General features: G+C 36.2%; 1 protein-coding gene across 4 annotated transcripts in view; it reads right to left on the minus strand.

Moving 5' to 3' along the window:
- The window catches only part of LOC145690338 (uncharacterized), a 175,906-nt gene that overhangs the window by 62,785 nt on the left and 93,417 nt on the right, over positions 1-19,704 (minus strand). The window lies entirely within an intron of this gene.

Genomic DNA, 19,704 nt, shown 5'->3' on the forward strand with positions numbered 1-19,704 from the left:
AATTCAGAAGACGCTAGTTCAACACAATGACACGTTTGAGGTTGTCAAGAAAGCTAATTGTTTAGATTTCTTCACTCTCTATTGTCGTTCTAAATCAATGCAGCAACTTACTGTATACGTATTTTATTTATAAAATATTCTGACGGAAATTATAAATTAATTCACATATTTTCTCCCTAATTATCAATGTGGAAGAGCTATTTATGTAGGCCAACAAATAAACATACTAATCAATATAATTTATAGAAAATTATGCTTCTATATTTAGTACTTTGCACTTGGTACAGTCTGTTAAGTAAGAGCGTGGTCGGGTTAATTAGGAGAAACATGTATTTGACAGCAAATGAAACCACATACATACATCAGACAGCACAGCAGAAAAATGCACAAAATTAATAACGCGTCCAGTCACCCACAGCGTCGATAATGGCTTGACATCTCCGAGGCATGCTTGCAACTAAGTTTTCCGCATATTCGCGTGGAAGAGACCCCCCACATGCGTCGAATTTGCGTTGACAGCTAGGTTACAGTGAAGATCCGTTTGTCTTGAAGCTTTAGCTTGATGAATGAGCAGACATATTCAATGGCTTAGCATCAGGCGATTGAGAGGGCCAATCCAGTACCTGCACACCTTTCTCCATTTTCCAGTCGCTGCAGAGTTTGCTGCGGTGCTTAGGATCATTGTCCTCCTGCAGTATCCGATCTTCATTTTTATCGATGAACCAACGTTTGGCAGTTGGTAGTAAACATCTCTGATTAACATCTTCCGTGCATTTAATGTCCGGTAAACACGTGCAAAGTGCTGAAACCCAACTTTGAGAAACACCGCCAAATATGTACTATCCGTCGGACCAACTTGTTGGCGGCAGTTGACCAGGCCCGTTGCCTACTTACATAACCCCACACAGAAAATTCGTTGATAAAAACTACGCTGTCCCATTCGCGGTTCAAGTTGTCCTTTGCACACGCCAGTCGTTTTGTGACGTGCTTTTTATTTATTAAAGGTTTCCTCATTGTAGCTCGATATTTAATGTTGAGAGCCCGGAGATGCATTCTAATAGTTACACACTACTCAATCTTAGCCCTTTTGCTTTAATTTTGCTTTCGCTTGACGCAATGTTAAGGCTGGAATTCTAGAAAAAAAGCTTAATGATAATTTTTGTCACTTGTGGAGTCACTTTCCCTTTTGACCCACGTTCTTGAAAGTCATCCACGTTCTTCACCTCTTTATAACGATTTACCCACTTTTGTACAAACGACTTTGACTTCCTCATATATTTCGCCGCCGTGCAGTATTTTCGGCCCTCTAGGATGGCTACAGTGAAACACAACCTCTAAACGCGAAGCATAACCTGAACTCATCGTTGCTGTTGTCCTTCTCAGTCACACATTCACACTCAACTAATGCTTTCTGAACACTGCATGGAGGACACCGGTTCCCTCTATTGGGTTGTGAAAGAACTACGGCGAAATCTGTTACCTTCTGTGCGTAATGCCGCCCACGCTCTTACATAACATACTGTACTTGAAGGCTGAAAAGGTGTATGATTCTTAAATATACTTCGAAAATTTACTTTTTTCTTTTCTATATGTGACTGGATTAAAAACAAATTTAAAAACCAAGTGTAGAAGTCAACAAATCACTTTATTACTTGCATTTAAAATCATTTATATATTTTAATGACAATATTCACGGATTCTCTTGCAATCGTTGTCTATGTGTATCCCAGCTTAACATTTATCAAAAATATTAAGAGAGATCAAAAATAATGTCTTCTTTACCCTTCTCATTTCGGCGTAATCGGGCAACTATGACAAACATCTGCCACAATGTCAAAAGTAAAGTTTCGTAGCTAAACATTCTCGCGATTACCTTATCGCACACACTATTACGGCTGTTGAATTCTGTAGGTTGTTGTCATAAATCTGGATTCAAGTGTAGGCGTATTGTACATCAAAAACAACATAGTATATATCGTGCATTACTGATTGTACAAGAAACCAGTGCTTTCACCATCTGAGGTGAAGCATAACGATTGATGGCGATCATCCCTATCAGTTTCAACTTCTTTGAACGAGAAAGAGGATACTGTCAGCCTTTTTTCATTTATCTCAAACAGTTTAAAATCAAGAAGTGTTTTATTATTATTATTATTAATATATTTTTTTTACGTGGGAGCTAAAGATTTCTTTCTTTACCTTAACAGGTGGTAAGACGCCATCTTAATGCACGAGAAGACAACTGAAATTATTCTACTGCTGGAGAAAGGTTAATCGGTTATAGCTCCTCGCTTTAAGACACTGCGTCCCAACCGAGATTGGGTGACAGGCAGGGTTGTGAGAGAATTCATATGCAAATTCAGAGCAACAGCAAATGTAGATGAATACCCAAGATCAAATGACCACGAAGTGAAACAATCCAGGAACACCAGCAGTCGTATTAGGTGTTCTGGTGATCCAGTGAAAAGTATTCCACATCTATCTATGGCGTCATTGTTACAACAGTTACTACTGTCTTGTGAAGGTAGAGAGCATCTGTATAAGCAGCAATTCAATAAATATTGTTAGAGGACTGCTTTGAGCGAAGGATGCAATTTTGTAAGTGTGCGTTCCAGCAGACATCACTAACTTTCTGTTCGCGCATAAAATTGTTTTCATCATGTTATGTTCATGATGTCACAAGTTAATTTTTATGTAACACGTTAAGTTAACCGTCAAAATTTTCATTACTGGGTAAATTCGAATCTAAATTAGACAGATACAATGATGCAAGAGGGATATAAGTATAGTGCGGTGTGGTGCACCATTTAGAATGTGGAAATCATTTTTCATATCGTTGCTAGGATATATCGTGATACGTTCAAAGATTCTGTGATGCCTCTGCTGTTAAGAGGGATCTTTTCGCAACTATTACCAATAGAATGGAACAACGCCTCATTACAGCATTAATGATAGGAATTGACTTAACCACCAATTTCCAGATAGACGAACAGGTGTCACCGTGGATCAACTGAGCGGGCACCGCGATCATCCATTTTACTTCTTTAAACTTCAACTTCTGAGACCGTCTCGTGGAGATTGTTTACCAGTGTAAATTAAAGATTTTGACCATCAAAAAAAGAAACTTAATGCAAGCATGTGAGCAAATAACACTTGATGTGCTTTGCCAAATATATGAAAAATGGATTAAAAATCTAACCAAGCGCGTTTATGTCAATGATGGACATATATAACACTTCAAGACATCATGATGATCTTCTAGTGGAACGTTTGATTCGTAACACTTAATATGTTTTAGAACTTCGTTAAATTGTAGCGGAACGTATAATGACACGCAAATTACTCCCTCTCGTTCCACCTCCTGGATCCACGAATTTTCCTCATTTCTAAACCGTCGCAGATACATAAACTTCTTATATAGTTTACTTTCTCGTTTAAAGATAGTATTAAACTATGTAACGTATCATGATGTCCCGCTTCAGAATAATAACGATAAATTCACGATCGCCATTACCATTGCATATATCATTTACGTTTCTTTCACACCCCAACCTTGATGCCTCCTAATCCATACTAAAAACGGTTTTCAACATGCATATCCCAAACCAAACTTACATAATCATCCTCTACATTTACATTGGAGACAGAAAATGTTACACTAAACTGCTACGGAGGGGAAGCAAATATGAGAAGCTTCTAAAATTGCTGAAAAGGTACAGATAATTCTCTCTCTTTCGATGTCTACACCAATATTTCGTGCCGTTTGTTGCTAAAGCCTAGATTAATGAAGCAGAAGATAATTCTCTTTTTGTATACTGTACAGTTCCATTCAACTTTAGTTTGTGTACATGAACAAATAGTGACGTTTAAATCTTCATTTATTTCTTGCACATAATCCTGTTAAGAGGGTAGATTTCGCAGTTTAAAACGCGAAACAGTTTTAAAAAGCGTGTGGTGGTAGTCCAGTTTTCATCAGTACATGATGAAACGATGGTCGCAGTACATGGTCCATGATTTCTATAACTAGCTGTAGGAGATATATAGGGTAGTGCCCGGATGACTACACAATGCGGAAATGAACCACAAATTTATATGTAACAGACGCATCAAATTGCCCGATGCTCTGGTCGACTCACTACGACCAGCACGAATTATGAAATTATCATTGGCATGGAGATACAGGTAATGAAAAATTGGATTGAAATCATGGATTGTCGTCTGCATCAATCTAAAATCAACGAAGTAGATGTTAATGTCTGCTGAGTGAGATGATTATGCAAGGCTATTTGTCATATGACTAAGAATTTTTGGACATGGATTCTATTGTATACAGTATGAAACGAAAGAAAATAGCACATTTTTATATGAAGTTTGTATATAAAATATGACATTTTCCTTTTGCTGATGATAAAACAATTGTGAAACAAAAACTATAAAAACAGTGAAAAAAATATTAACCTCCCCTCTCTTAGAAATTCTGTTAGATGCTTTCAGTAAGCAGTCATGGACGCATTTCTCTTGAACAAAAGGGACCTAGCGCATCTTGAGCATACAACGAACAAGAAACAGACGGAGATTTTGGATTTATATAATTCCACCACTTTCGTCTGAACTTGGCCAAGTTTCATTTTAGATTGAGACAACACAAAGACGCCTAAAGATGCTGAGTGGGGCATTTACTTTCTTTGGGATGAGCATACTAAGCCGTTTGTTAGCCAGATCCTGTTTTCAGGAAAATATTTCACATCTCTACATTCCCTGGAAAGTGCAATTTACTAGTTCAAATACACCCAGATGAATATTGTTTTGATTGTTTTTAATAGATGAGTATAGTATACCAATGGTAAGCACGTGTAATTTATGACGAAGTTATAAGAAAAGATCTTACCAACTTCTATACGTAAGTATCGCTACAGCTTTATGGACAAACAGACGGAATTTGAATTTCACTTTAAACCATAAGTTAAACTCATTAAAAAAATGTATATTCAGAACTTCCTTTTAAGCACCACATTAATAATTTTGACTGTAATTGGGAATTATACTTGGAATTCACCATATTTATATCAGAAAACTTAAACTTCACTGAAATCATTGATACTGTATCCATCAGCATACTCTTGTGACTATATATATCTTGAGTATACCTTACTGTTCAATTATTAGTCTTTCCCACAATCGTTCCTGTTTCAGAAATAATTTTCCAGCAACTCTGCAAGAATTACGACATCTTTATAAATAGAATAAAACACACCAGAATATATTACTTATGCCAAACTTAAGTTTTGCAAAATATTTTCTGGTAATAGGTAGCTAATATATACTTGTCAAGAAGCAAGATATAAATTTAAGATCTTAACGAATTAATTTGAATTTTAACTATTAGTTAATTTTAATACGCAATAAATCGTGAAGAAATGGTGAGGAGCACAACACCAAATTCACAACATCGTGTGCAACGTGCAGACAACTATTGTAACTACGTACACATCTATTAATTTCAAAGGAAGTTTTCCTTTACTTACGAGAAAGTCATAAGTTTATGAGAATTTAAGAACCATTATGGAAGTAAAGTTCATGTACGTGAATAAGAAAAACTGGAAGATTTTGAGTTGCACAGAAAACAAACCAACAATAGAGGTAAAGAACATATTTATTGCAAGAAATACGACTGCCATATTTATCCAAAAACATATCCTGAATGCTCCAAACCAGACTCTACAGGAAATATCTCTCAGCATAAGAGATATGCGACGCTATATAACGCAATGGAAGTTTCGAATGAAAATATTATTATTACATTACGAACAATCAGTGACTCTTAATCAAATAGAATTATAGTCGTGTCCTTGAACTTATCACTTGCATAATTTCAAAAAGAAAAGAAAGAAAAGAAAATCTACGTTTCGAACTTTCATGGGGGGTTCGTCTTCAGATTTTCGAAAGACTAACGAGGAAAAATGCATAATTATTTAAACATATGAATTGGCATATGCTTTAATAATTTGTCAACTTATCCTAGTTTCTGCGTCTAAATATTTAATGTATGATTAACTGTACTGTTCCGGTGTTCTCTGGTATCTTCCTCAGCAGATCTGGGCGACTCCTGCGCAATCCATCTCAGTTCTCAGATTTTTGTTTTGTACTACTGTTTTTATATGATGTAAATTCCTAAACTAGCGCAAAAAGGAAATTTCTAGAAGATGAATTGCGCCTGAATTGCTCGGATTTACTTAGAAAGATGTCAGGAACACCGAAACACTACAATTAATAGTACATTAAATATTAGACGCAGTTTACAAATTAGAAAAATAACGGAATTAAATATAAAAATAAGCATTTAAAAAAAGTGCACGGATTCCTCCACGCATAGCTAATTTCATGGAGTGAATTTCTCGGAGATTTCATTTTCATATTGTCCTGTATCACCATGCTATCTGGCTTTTGAGCTGCCAGACTCAGAGTTGGTAGCACACCTCCCACCATTCTGAAAACATACCTAGAATAAAAGTAATCACGTTTCTTTCCCGAAACGACCATAAAAAAACACTAGCACTAAGGAACTGAGAAAAGCTAATGAACTATACACTGAATTTCAGTTGCAGTTATACAAGGTGTGGCTATTAATTTCCAGGACTGCTCTAATAACACCAGAACAGATTATGTGAAACGTACCCTTTTAATATGTTTCGAAGTAATCCCCACCTGCCGTAATACACTTATGTGCTTAGCTGTATAAGTTGTGGAAACAACTTTTAGTCCTCTTTCGGAAGGCTCTTCAATGTCGACGTCACGTGCTTCTCGATGTCTTCAACATCCATAAACCGTGTTCCTTTCATTACAGTTTTGAGTTGTGGGGGGGAAAAAGTCTGCGGGGGCCAAGTCAGGAGAATGTGGCAGATGATGCAGCTCCACGACCTCATGCTTGGCCAAAAACCGCTTCACTGGCAACGCAATGTGGGGGCGGGCGTTGTCGTGCAACAGACACCAACTCCCATTGTGTCGAAAACGGGGATGTACTCTGTGAATTCTTTGTCGGAGTTGGGAGAGAACTTCTGCGTAATACTGTCCTGTGATAGTCGTGCCAGATGGAACAAATTCATGATGAATAAGTCCTCACTACCGAAGAAAGCGATTAACATGACTCTGACCTTTGATTTTTGAAATCGAAACTTTTTCTGTTTAGGAGAGCTGGGAGACCGCCATTCTGCGCTCTATCTCTTTGTTTCAGGGTCGCATTGGTAGCACCAAGATTCGTCAACCGTTAGTATCGAATCCAGAAAAGCAGAGTCAGTGTCAGCGTTGTCGATGAGTTCACCACATGCGTCCATTCTGAGTTGCTTTTGTTCGTCCGATAAACAGTGCGGAACAAATCTGGAACACATCTTGCGTGTCCCTAGGTCTTGCGTCAGAATTTGGCAAACAACTTCTTTGTCGATGTTCAGTTCACTGGCCAGTATTCGAATAGTCAGTCGCCGATCCGATGTTACAAGCTCGCGAACTTTATCAATTGTTTCAGGCGTACGCACGGAAATCGGCCTTCCGGTGTGGACGTTATCTTCAACACTTTCACGGACCTCCTGAAAACGTCCATACCATTCAAATGTACGGGAACGGAACCTTGCTCACCATACACTTGCTTTAACATTGCATGTGTTTCTGTCGCACTTTTGCTCAGTTTGAAGCAGAATTTGATGTTCACCCTTTGCTCCATTTCTGCACTTCCACAACACCACTTTACCACTTCGACAACAACATTGTACCAGATACGTTTCCACGCGTCCTTCCCAGCCAAGCTCTTGTTTTTAACTGGCGCGCGCTTCGGGGAGCATGTGCAGATGTACTACCTTCCGGATACCAGCAGCGCCTCCCTCGGGCGAGTGATCGGTTTCGTGCTGTGACGTCAGTTCTGGATATTAATAGCCACACCTTACATATATACTATACACGGTGAAGGGTAACTACGTGGACAAACTTGGACGGATGATAGTACATCTAAAAAGAGGGGGAGAAGTCATATATATTATATATATATATATATATATATATATATATATATATATATATATATATATATACACTTTTCTGGGTTAACCAGCTTCTACAGACTGATGAAAATTTCCTTTTCTAATGCAAATGAAGAACTATTATTTGAAAAAAACAAGGTGCTTGCAGCTTAGCCTAAAACTAACATTTTAGTAAGATTATGCCCTAACACTAACATTCGCCGTTTAATGCGTCCATTTTTCTAAGATACCTGAAATGAATTCCAATATAAAATAGTTTTCTAAATGTTACTATAATGTAAATCAAAACAAGCGAAAAATATCTACGTCGAGCTGTCTTCAAGTTTGTTAAAAGTAAACTCGAAACGAAACACACAGGAATATATAAGATCATATGCAGCAGAAAAATTGATCATCATATCGGAAAGTGTTTCTGGAAACCACCACCACATGAAGAATCAATCCCGACATTCGAATATTGTGCCTACCAATGTCCAGCTTCTAAGACAATGTCCAATATCAGAAATCTAAGATAACATTGCGAAAACTTCATGAACTGGAGTATGAACTGTTACATTCACGTTAGTCCTCAGATTTACTTCCTCTGAGTATTATCTTTCCCTACAAAATATGTGCATGGAATTCATTTTCATGACAATGACGATGTCATAGAAGTTTGAAAAGCTGCAGGATCGTTGCAATTAAGTATGAAACCATTCGGGAGGACTATGATGAATAAAAAATTATTAGCTAATTTGTGGCTCTTTTCTTTCTGTTAGGTCGAAAACTATTCAATCATTTCGCATAGCCAGATTCAAAATAACTGCAATTCTCGCTTAGATTTTGACAAACCTATGTATTTGAACCTAGAAGTTTTTCTTCATTATTTCTCTCATTCCATTTTTCTACCAAATACAGGAGTGAAGATAAGTAATGGCAAAACCTACAAAGAAAAAAGCGACTTTTGGATGTTTGTTCATCCGTATACACAACCATTTCGCTAACATATCATTCACTTAATGGGAAACAAATTTCTAATTCACGAATGTTACGAAACTTTCCTTTTTCTTCTGTTCTTAACAAGAATAGTAGTTCTACAAGGATATTCATAAAAATAATGGAGAAGTTTCGTAAGTAAATAAAAAAAAAGGCAGTAATAAAACAAGGATCCGGATGCTGAAAAGGAGAGGATTGGAGATCCAATCTTCTGTCTGCCGGGTGGTTGCTTACCAGCGACAACTTGGTAGCTTAAGCATTACAGCAACCACCCAGCAAATGGGAGATTAGAGTTCGAAGTTCAGAGTAAAAATTTCCCGGTATTATTATTATTACTGCACCGTTGTTGTTGTATTTCTTTCGGTACTTCAAAATATAAGAACGTGTTCCGTAATACGATCGTTGCAGCTCACCTCCCGTAACTATTTTGTCTATAGCTATACACGTGTACGAGTTAAAGTGCAAACCTGACAAAACGCAGAAAAAACTGGGCGTGTCGTATATAGCACAACTGGTCAGATCAACAGCATAGCAAGCGAGACGTTGTACTTCACATCCGCGCCACTCTTGTTCATTAAATTGTTACGTTTCTTCAGATACTTAAAGTGTATTTAAAATCACAGTGACGGGAATCGAGTACAGAAAAGGTGTAAATTAAAATATATATATATATAGCTGTTCAAGTCTGAAATAAATTACCGACAGTTCGAGGCTCCTAGTTCCGATTTCTCAAGTATATGCTCAAGTTCCTAGTAATCACTAATAGAACGTAAGGAATATTTATTTACACTAGATTCCATTTTACTCACCTGCATGTTCCTGTAACAAACCAAATGAATAATACGTGCTAAATATTCCGAATATTCTTTCTCAGTAGTACTAAGTTTTATTCTATCTTAAGAAGTTAAAGGGTAACATTTTTAAATGGTTTCAACTTCCAATGGAGTTACGTAAGATATTACTGCTAAGCTGAAGTTTGATAATGAAATCAGTTATCATAATGAAGAACGAAAGTAACTTGACAATATACAAAAATATTGAAAAGATAAACGGTAAATGTATCTTTTCTCATAAATTCAACTCAACACCCTAATAAATTACACATGTTGCTTAGCATATATCATCATATTCAATTGGTTTGTTACAGGAACATGTAGGTGAATAAAATGGAATCTAATGTAATGTTCCTGACATTATCCTCTACATTAAATAAACGTAAATACCTTCCGTATTTCAGCTGAATACCGTCAGCCTTAGAACATAGGATGAGATTGTTTTGAAGGTTCTAGGAAAAGAAGTAGACATGAAAACTTTAAAACAAGTCTGTAAAAAAAATCACTTTTAAAACATTTTTCCCCATTTTGTCCTAAAAAGCCTTCAATACAACTTCACAGTATCATCGTAATCAACGTTAACAAAAATCAGCCGAAATATTGACGAGTACTTACACACAGATGATAAAGTGAAATAATAACTATTTTATTGTTTTTGCATCCTCAGTGCATACAACGAATACATGTTATTAGCCATTCGTTTCGGGAAAGAACAAGAGTGAATCAACAGTTTGCACACGGAATCAATGTGATTCTGAAGAAAAAAAAATATACAGCTACAATATCATATGCGTCTGGGCCCAGCAATCAAATTAGGAAAATATTAAAAAATACTAGTAAATAAAATACATGGACGATAGACTGCAACCAAGAATTCCGTAATTCTGTACACAGACTAGAATGTAAATATAGGATATATCATATAGGGCAAACTGGAAAAACAACAGGAGAAAGAATAGAAGTATATACATACATTACAACGTATAAATACAAGAAGCGTGTATGGCAAATATCTTATTGTATGTGAAAGTATTAACGGGTAAAGAAAAATTCAAAGAAACAGTAATTAAAAAAGGGAGTAGTCAAAGAAGCTACAACTAACAGTGATATTAAGACAAAGTAGATATGGAGAGTATTAATGAGCTTTTGTCTCTACTTGTCGAGATTATAGAAAAAGAAGAAATATGCAGAAGAAAAGTTAAAGCTGGCTGAAAAATTATATATATATATATATATATATATATATATATATATATATACAGAGAGAGAGAAAGAGGAATCTACGTATACAATGGACACTGATAATTTCACTGAAACAACAAACCGTTCAGCTAAAATGCAACGATCAGAATTACTGTAAAATATAGACAAAGGAGTGTAATATGTAAATGTACTCTTGAGGAAGATAGTGAAGTAATTAGTGAGACGACCATCGGGAACAATTAGAAATGTAAGTAGATGCGCCTTAAGCTCAAAAGAACAAAAAATGTTTTATGAAAAAAATTAGGACCTGACAGCTTTTCAAGACAACAGACGTGACATCGTATTTAGGAAGGCAAGACCTATCATTCACATGAAGTTCAAATCCCTCAAGCGTTATTCAGCACAGACTGAACCTGTAATCACTAAAGCAGGCATTCTCGTTATAAGCCTTAAGGAGATCCCTTAACACATATATACTACGTCTGGTTAAAAAAATAACGGGATGTACCAAAAGTACGATTTGTCACAAACTTACAAATTAAAGGTGAGCCCCTTAACATACACCCTCCATTCCAAAAGAAACCGAACGTTTTAAAAAAACAAAAAAGCAATGTACATTTTGGAACAAATCATTTTTATTAATCAATGTATTCCCCTTCTGCATCGATACACATATTTGCACGCTCCAACAAGTTGTCAAACGACTTCTCCATGTCCTTTATTGGAATGGTCTTTAGGACGGCGGTCGTCGCCTTCTCAATGGCATCAATCGATGCGTGCCACTTTCCTTTCATCGCCAAATGCAGTTTCAGGAACAGATAGAAATCGCACGGAGCGAGATCTGGTGAATAGGGCGGATGATGCAACCGAATAATGTGATTTTTGACCAAAAATTCAGTTACAAGTCGCGAACGATGTGATGGTGCATTATCGTCCAAAAGAGTCCAACTGCCGATTTCGCGATATTCGGGCCGAATACGACGAATTCTTGCCAGCAAACGCTTACGTCCAAGTAAAACTCTCCAGTGACTGTCTGGCCGGGCTGAACAAATTCTTTGTGGATAATTCCTTTTGAATCGTAAAAACAAATCAGCATCACCTTAACTTTTGACTTCACCAAGCGACTTTTTTTGGGTGTTCCTTCATCCGGCGCTCTCCATTCAGCACTTTGCCGCTTTGTTTCGGGCTCATATTCAAAACACCACGTCTCGTCACCAGTTACAATCGATTTCAAGAAGTTTCGATCCTGCCGAGCACTTTTAACGATGTCTTTGCAATGCGCAATTCGATCAACTTTTTGGTCTTCGGTGAGTTTGTGTGGTACAAACCGCGAATTAACCTTCTTAAGGCCCAAAACTTCGGTCAAAATACGGTATGCGGTTGTTTGAGGAATGCCTAATTCCATTTCAATAACTTTCACCGACGATTTTTTGTTATGTTTGATGAATTCACGCACTTTTTCGATGTTTTCTTCCGATAATCCGGTTCTGGGACGGCCTGATCTTTCGTCATCATCCAGCGTCTCTCTACCCGATTTGAATCGCCTGAACCACTCGTAAACTTGCGTACGGGATAGACACTCATCACCATATGCATTTTGTAGCATTTGGTGCGTTTCACTAGAAGTTTTACCCAGTTTAACACAAAACTCAATTGCAGCTCGTTGTTTGAAACTCATTTTCCGACCGATGTACACAACACACTGACAGTTGAAACGCAATAACTTTGTTGCCGTGCATCCAAATGTCATGACATTTATACCAGTTGTCAATGAGGGACTACGCCATCTACCGGTAAAATATTACAACAGATGGCACTAGTGGTACTATTTGTTTTCAAAAGTTCGGTTTCTTTTGGAATGGAGGGTACACCCTTCCTCCCTCTATATATGTCTGCATGCGAGGTTTCCATTGTTGGAATAAGTTGTGGAAATATTCAGGTGCCACCGTCTTGAGTACTGCTGAAAATTTCTGCCTCACCTCATCCACAGTCTGAAAATGAGCTCCCTTGAAAGTGGATTTCACTTTCCGAAAAAGAAAAAATCGCACGATACTAAATTCGGCGAATAATGTGGGTGTTCCAACACTGGAGCCTTCTTAACTGACAGAAACTCCTTAACGATCAAAGCAATGTTAAAAAGGAGAATTGTAGCGGTGCACAATCCATTCATTGTTCATTCATAAGAGGACCCTTTTCGTTCTCACGCGTTCTCGCAGCTTCAGCTAAATGTGCTGATAATACTGCTTAATTTACTTTCTGAACCTGATGCTACCCATTCAATCAGGAGCAGGCCATTGATATCAAAGAACTTAATGAGCATGATCTTTAGTTTCGATTTGCTCTTGCGTGTTTTTTTAATTCACGAAGATAAGGGAGTTTTCCAGCCCATGGTTGCCTTTTCGTTTCAGGACCATACTGAAAGATCCACGTCTCATTACCAGTGACGATTTTCGTTAACAAGTCTGGTTTTGCTACCAGGCGTTTCGTATCACTGCACACGTGCTTCCGGAAGTCCTTCTGCTCCTGTATGAGGTTTGTTGGCACCACTTGAGCGCAAATTTTGCGCATGTTCAAATGATCGTGCAGACTTGCGCAGACATACTCTTCATTGATGCTCACCATGTCTCCTATTATTCGAATAATGAGTGTGCGATCTTTCCAGATATGTGTCACTTTTGCCACATTTTCCTCTGTTGTTGCTGTGAGGTCCGGTCCGGTCTTTAATATTAATCATCAACGTTTCCGAGTCCCTCAGTTTGAAGCGTTTGTGCCACTCAAACACTTGGTACACGACATCTTATTACCACCATACACATCCTGATTTCTTTAATTTCACAAGGAATTCCACGTTAATGCGCTGCTGAATTTTCCCATTTGTCATTTTTCCGGAAAAACGATTGCATACCTCTCTTCAATTGCTGCTCACAGACTAAACGAGACAGACCGTTAACTCATATGTATCATTTTCTTCTCGAAGATTCAAGGTTGCTTTGCGCGCGTGCACTCCCCACTACTCCACATATACTACTGACACGGTTGCCAGATCCGTTATTTTTTAGCCAAGCCTTGTATATAAGGGTAAATCCACTGAGTGATCCATTCATCGATTGACTCCGAAACTACCATGCATGGAGCCCTTAAATTTTGTGGAAATGTTCCCCTTCACCATATAAAGACGAGGTTATGCGAAACTCATGTTCTAAAGGAGTATTGGGGACTTTTTTTTCCTCTGCGTAACTGTAAGCATAAAACCTTGAAATTTTGTATAAATGTCGTTTTCTTTGCAGCCCAGAGTGCAAGGAGAACGTTTTGGGATTACATATCCTAAGGGGGAGATGCGGAGGCTTTAGTGGTTTTTGCCGTTCACCAGCTCTCCGAAACTATTAGGCGTAGAACCATGAAATTTTGTATAAACGTTCTCCTAACACCCTACACTGTAAATAAGGCAAGGTTTTGGAAATTGTATATCTTACGGGAGGATGGGGGAGGGGGTAAATGATTTTTGCCCTTTACCAGATTTCCGGAACTAGAAGGCGTGGGACCTTAAAATTTTGTATAATGTTCTCCTAACATTCTAAACTGTAAATAAGGCAAAGTTTTGGAAGTTAACGGGAGATGGAGGGGGCTTAAGTTACTCTGCCGTTTACTAGTTCTCCAAAACTATAAGAGTAGATCACTAAAATTTTGTATAAATATTCTCCTTGTATAATAGGCTGTAAAAATGGCGAAGTTTTGAGAACCTTCTTTCCACTTGTACTATAGGCTGCACAAGGAGTTTTCCGAAATATGACTCCTAAGGGTGGTGGAGGTTTGGGACTTGAATGTTTTTTTTTTTTTCGCTGTATATATATATATATATATATATATATATATATATATATATATATATATATATATATAGTAAATCACCGAGATCTTCAGTGCAGAACACCATGAAATTGTGTTCTATTCATTTGCATTCAATATCGAAGACGAAGAGAAATAGATTGTAAGAAAAGGAAGGGACATGAAAAATACTGGGCGCGGTAACACGCGGAGGCATACGCTAGTATTAAAATAATATGCTTGAATACTTACTTAGGAACTTATATAAGCAGAGAGATATGCCTCTATTAATGACTGAATCACAACTAACGATGTAACTATTTTTCAGAATTCTAAATGAAGAAACCTAATATTACAGGGAATCAACACAAAAAACAAATGATTTTGGCTAGAAGCAATGGTTTACTTTAAGAAACGTAAAAATTAAGCGATTTTCTAAAAACGGAAGGTAAAGCAACCGCATACAACAAAACCAATCATACAGGAAATTTTTAAAAAGAAAAAAAAGGTTCAACATTTTAGTTTACTTTCTTTCTTAGTTCAATATAGCATTATTTGATCATTACAATCTAGATGACACGACAAAAAAATCGACATTAAATATCTTGGTCCAGTGTAAGATTACAAGCAATACTCACACAAACATACCTAAAAACAAGCAACTGCAAAGCAATATGCTAGGTGAAAATAATAATAACAATAACAGTAACCCCAATATCTACTATCAATTACAAATCACAAACAACTGTTCATGTAATACTGCAAGGGATTTGAAAGAGAAATTATTGCGCACATGCTTTTATGGGTTACAACAAACTCTTGAAAAACATTCCACAACTCAGCATCAACACAAAAGGAAACCATATTTTTAGATTAGTTTCACATACTTACCAAAACTTAAATGTTTTTCTCACGTTTCACAGCAGTGCAAAGGCGCAATAATGTAACAGAAATGGGAGGGATGTGTAAGTATTTCACCTTCAAACACAGGGCGTCTCAAAAGTCGGGTTAGTAATTTTTCAAGTAAAAATATAAATGTTTAGTATAGGTGATGTAATGCACGAAATGAGGTTATCTATCGAATATTTTGTTAAGATTCCTCATGTTTATGCATTAAAACTGCAACACGAACAGTTAGGAATTTCCAAACGAAATCAGTTCGACAGGGCACTTGCACAAAAAATAGAAATTAACATGCTTTAGCAGTGAAAAGATTGATTGATAATACTAAATTTAAGCAAAATATTCAGCGAAAGGACTGGGCAAAATCTCAGAACGATTCTCGTTCCGTTCTCTTAACTTTTGGACACCCTGATTTTGACTCTTATTTGCTATTTTTAAACAAATTGTTAAACTCATAAATAAAACCAAACTTTTAGTTGATGGACATTGTCAATTACACTACTGATATAAAATACAGTATATAAACATATATTCACAAGTTTTCAATATATAGAACATATACAATGAAAAAAATAGCTTCATACTGAAGATTAATATTTTTTTCACAGTTTCAAAAGAACACCACGAATAGCATAATCGTGGTCAGAAAGGAATTTCTATCTGAAAATCGATTAAGGAAACCTCAAAATAAATCTTTAAGAAACTTCAAAATAATACAGAAAAAAAAAAAATCCAAGGTACGGTATATAACATATACCACAATATATCCACAAAACAATGCGCAATACACAATAAAGACGAGAAATCAATTAATTTCTCTAATTCGACAATGACACAAAATCCTGCAACATTTTAATCGAAAACGAAAGTGCAAGCAAAGATACAGCACAAATAATCAAAACAACAAAAACAATAGTAGAAGACAATCATCAACATTCACACCAAGAAAATAACTTTCCTCGTTTTCAGTATACAGTAAACTAAACTAAACTGCATGGCATACTAAGCATAGGATGCATTATGATCACAGATCAATGTTATTATCTGTACCCTACTTTCTATTTATTTATTTTATTTTGCTCCCTATTGACTTATTCCAACCGCATTGGTATCAGAAAGGAATAATAAATAAATACCTGGATTGCTTTACTTTACCAGAAATTCTGTTGACGAACGAAGTTCAAGGTCCAGAAATATTATATTTTACTTATAGGTTTCTTTTTGTATAATGTATGCTCACTGCTATTCACTTTTCTCGATTTTAGCAGATCAGGACACTTTACTAACACTGCTCTATATAGATGCAAATCAACTAACCTTCTGAGGTGACTATTATAAAAGTTTTTTCCTATTAGAAACACTTACCATTTATGTTCAGTGACAGTCATGCCTAAAATGGCATCAATGGAAAGAAGTTCAATGTAAGTCCTCATTGTCACTTGATATAAACCGAGCCTATGTATAGTGAAGTTCCTTGCATACAAGTTACAGCACATCACGATCGACTGATAAAATAGCTTCAGTCATGTGTAGTGAAAGGGGTTTATGAACTATCTTTGTAACACATTTCAGAGGAAAAGTCACAGTGCGTAATGCGTGGAGCCAAGAAAGAATTTCATTATTGGCACAACCGCAAAACAAATCAATCTCTTTAATGAAACCTGGAATGTCTTGTTCCAGCTGCAGAAGAAGCCGTATCTCCAACATATCCAGGTACGAAATCCCCGTGATTGTATTCTCATGAGGGAAAAAGAAAAGAAATAAAGAATAAAAAAGAACTGTACACTATCTTATGGACTATAGTGTAATCCACACCTTGCCTTGGAGAAGTCATATACAAGCTCTTCGAAGGCATGTATGCTTTTCGTTTCCCGGATTCTAACATTATGTTTACTCATTTCAATGCAAAACTGAAGAAGAAGAAGAAAAAAAAAAGCCTTCATCACTACACTAACGACTTTATGAAACAATTCTTTTCATGAGAGTTTGTATACTTGTGCAGAAGTACGTACAGAACTTCTCCCTGTTTAAGTCTGTACAGAGAATTTCATCTCCCTAAGATGAAGGGCTCCTGCAATATTCTGTTCTTGTTATAAACTTTGAATCCCCTCCTCCCTCCTTAGAATACATATTTTAATTAAAGTGATAATTAAAACCCAGTCCGAGGTAGGTTCTATGTTCAAAAATTCATTTTAAATTATTATTATTATTATTATTATTATTATTATTATTATTATTATTATTATTATTATTACTATTATTACTATTATTACTACTACTACTACTATTATTATTATTATTATTATTATTATTATTATTATTATTATTATTATTATTATTATTATTATTATTATTATTATTTTATGGTGGAAATTAAGCATTCCTTTTCATTTCAAATTTTAAAAGTTCTGATACACTATTGTTGTCTTCTTTTCCATCTCTTTACTGTTACTGAGGGAGTAAGAATGGATACAGCTAGCTTAACATGGGCCAAAAACACTTAATTATTCCTGTATCAGGATCTATGAAGTTTTACTTGGAACAAATGATACTATAGCAGCTGTATCGATGGAAGCTTCATGTAAATATCAAAAGTTACAATTCGTTATATTAATAATTGATTTCCATCTGGAGTTTTTGATTATTAATAATAAATTTCAACTTTAATATGCTCACCGATCTTCCTATGCCCACCGGTACAGCTAGAGCCTGACCCATTAAAAATAGGGTCAAAGCATCAGTGGTCCCCACTGCACCAGTAGTCGTCGTTTACGCACTAAAATCCTTATAATAAGAAAAGCACGAAATTAAAGTTCAGCTATACGTTGCTAGCTTCGTTACACTCTATCTTACAATGCCATGTGATGTGCAACAGAACCCTCGATGGTGCAAGAGATGCAAAAGAGTGTTTACTTGTGTAAAAGCGTAAGCGAATCAGGTGTTTTTTTCTCACTTATCAATTGCGATACTACAGTTTTTCACTCACTCAGTGACTGAACCTTAGATTTAATATCCCTAGAATACGTTTGTCGTGCCAGATTTTATATCTACGAGCAATTTTATGAGTAATGGGTGTGACGACTACTGGATCATACTTTGTATATTAAAGGAACCAATAGTCGTCACGCGAATAAACACTGTCAACACAACTTTCGCCTGCTTTATTAAAATTGTGAATCCTTCTCTCTCGCTAGCTATACCCAGAGTGCGAAATCATGGGGGGGGGGGGAAATTCCCCCACTGAATATCTCTGGAAGAAATTCCTCCCACTTAAACCTGTTACGGGAGAGAATAAATTCAAATAATGTCAAAAGTTTGCAAAATTATTACAGTAATTCATATGTAATTAACGTGTATTTCGTATCTAATTAATGGGTGATTTAGTAGGCAGCAGTATATTATATATATATATATATATATATATATATATATATATATATATATATATATATATATATATATATATATATGTATTCACTGTCCAGTCAGTCTTTCCCCACTACGACTGTCATGATTTCACATCCTGGTTACACTCCGATGTGGTGAATCATGAGCAGGGATGTAGTTCAGGAGTTGGTCCATGGGGTCCAGTCCTCCCTCCCCGAAAAAAATACTACTTATAGAAGATTAGTTAGCAATTTTCACATTCATTTTAAAGCCTAGGGCTGTGCACTATTTCGATCGGACGATTGATATTTTCAAATATCAAAATATCGATATCGAAAGCTTTGATCGATATATCGATATTTTTTATATTTCTATATTCTGGATATATTGATATTGTTTATAGCTCGATATTTCGATATATTGAACAAGTTCCAATATTTTGTCGATATGGATTATCGATATCTAAATCCGGATATTGCAAAGCCCTATCGAACCCCTCCGAAATGAAGTTTTTGGCTACGGGCCTGATTAGGGATGCGCACGAGACGAGA

The sequence above is a fragment of the Thermobia domestica genome, chromosome 7 (genome assembly GCF_964235325.1).
Source record: "Thermobia domestica chromosome 7, izTheDome1.hap1.1, whole genome shotgun sequence".
NCBI lineage: Eukaryota > Metazoa > Arthropoda > Insecta > Zygentoma > Lepismatidae > Thermobia > Thermobia domestica.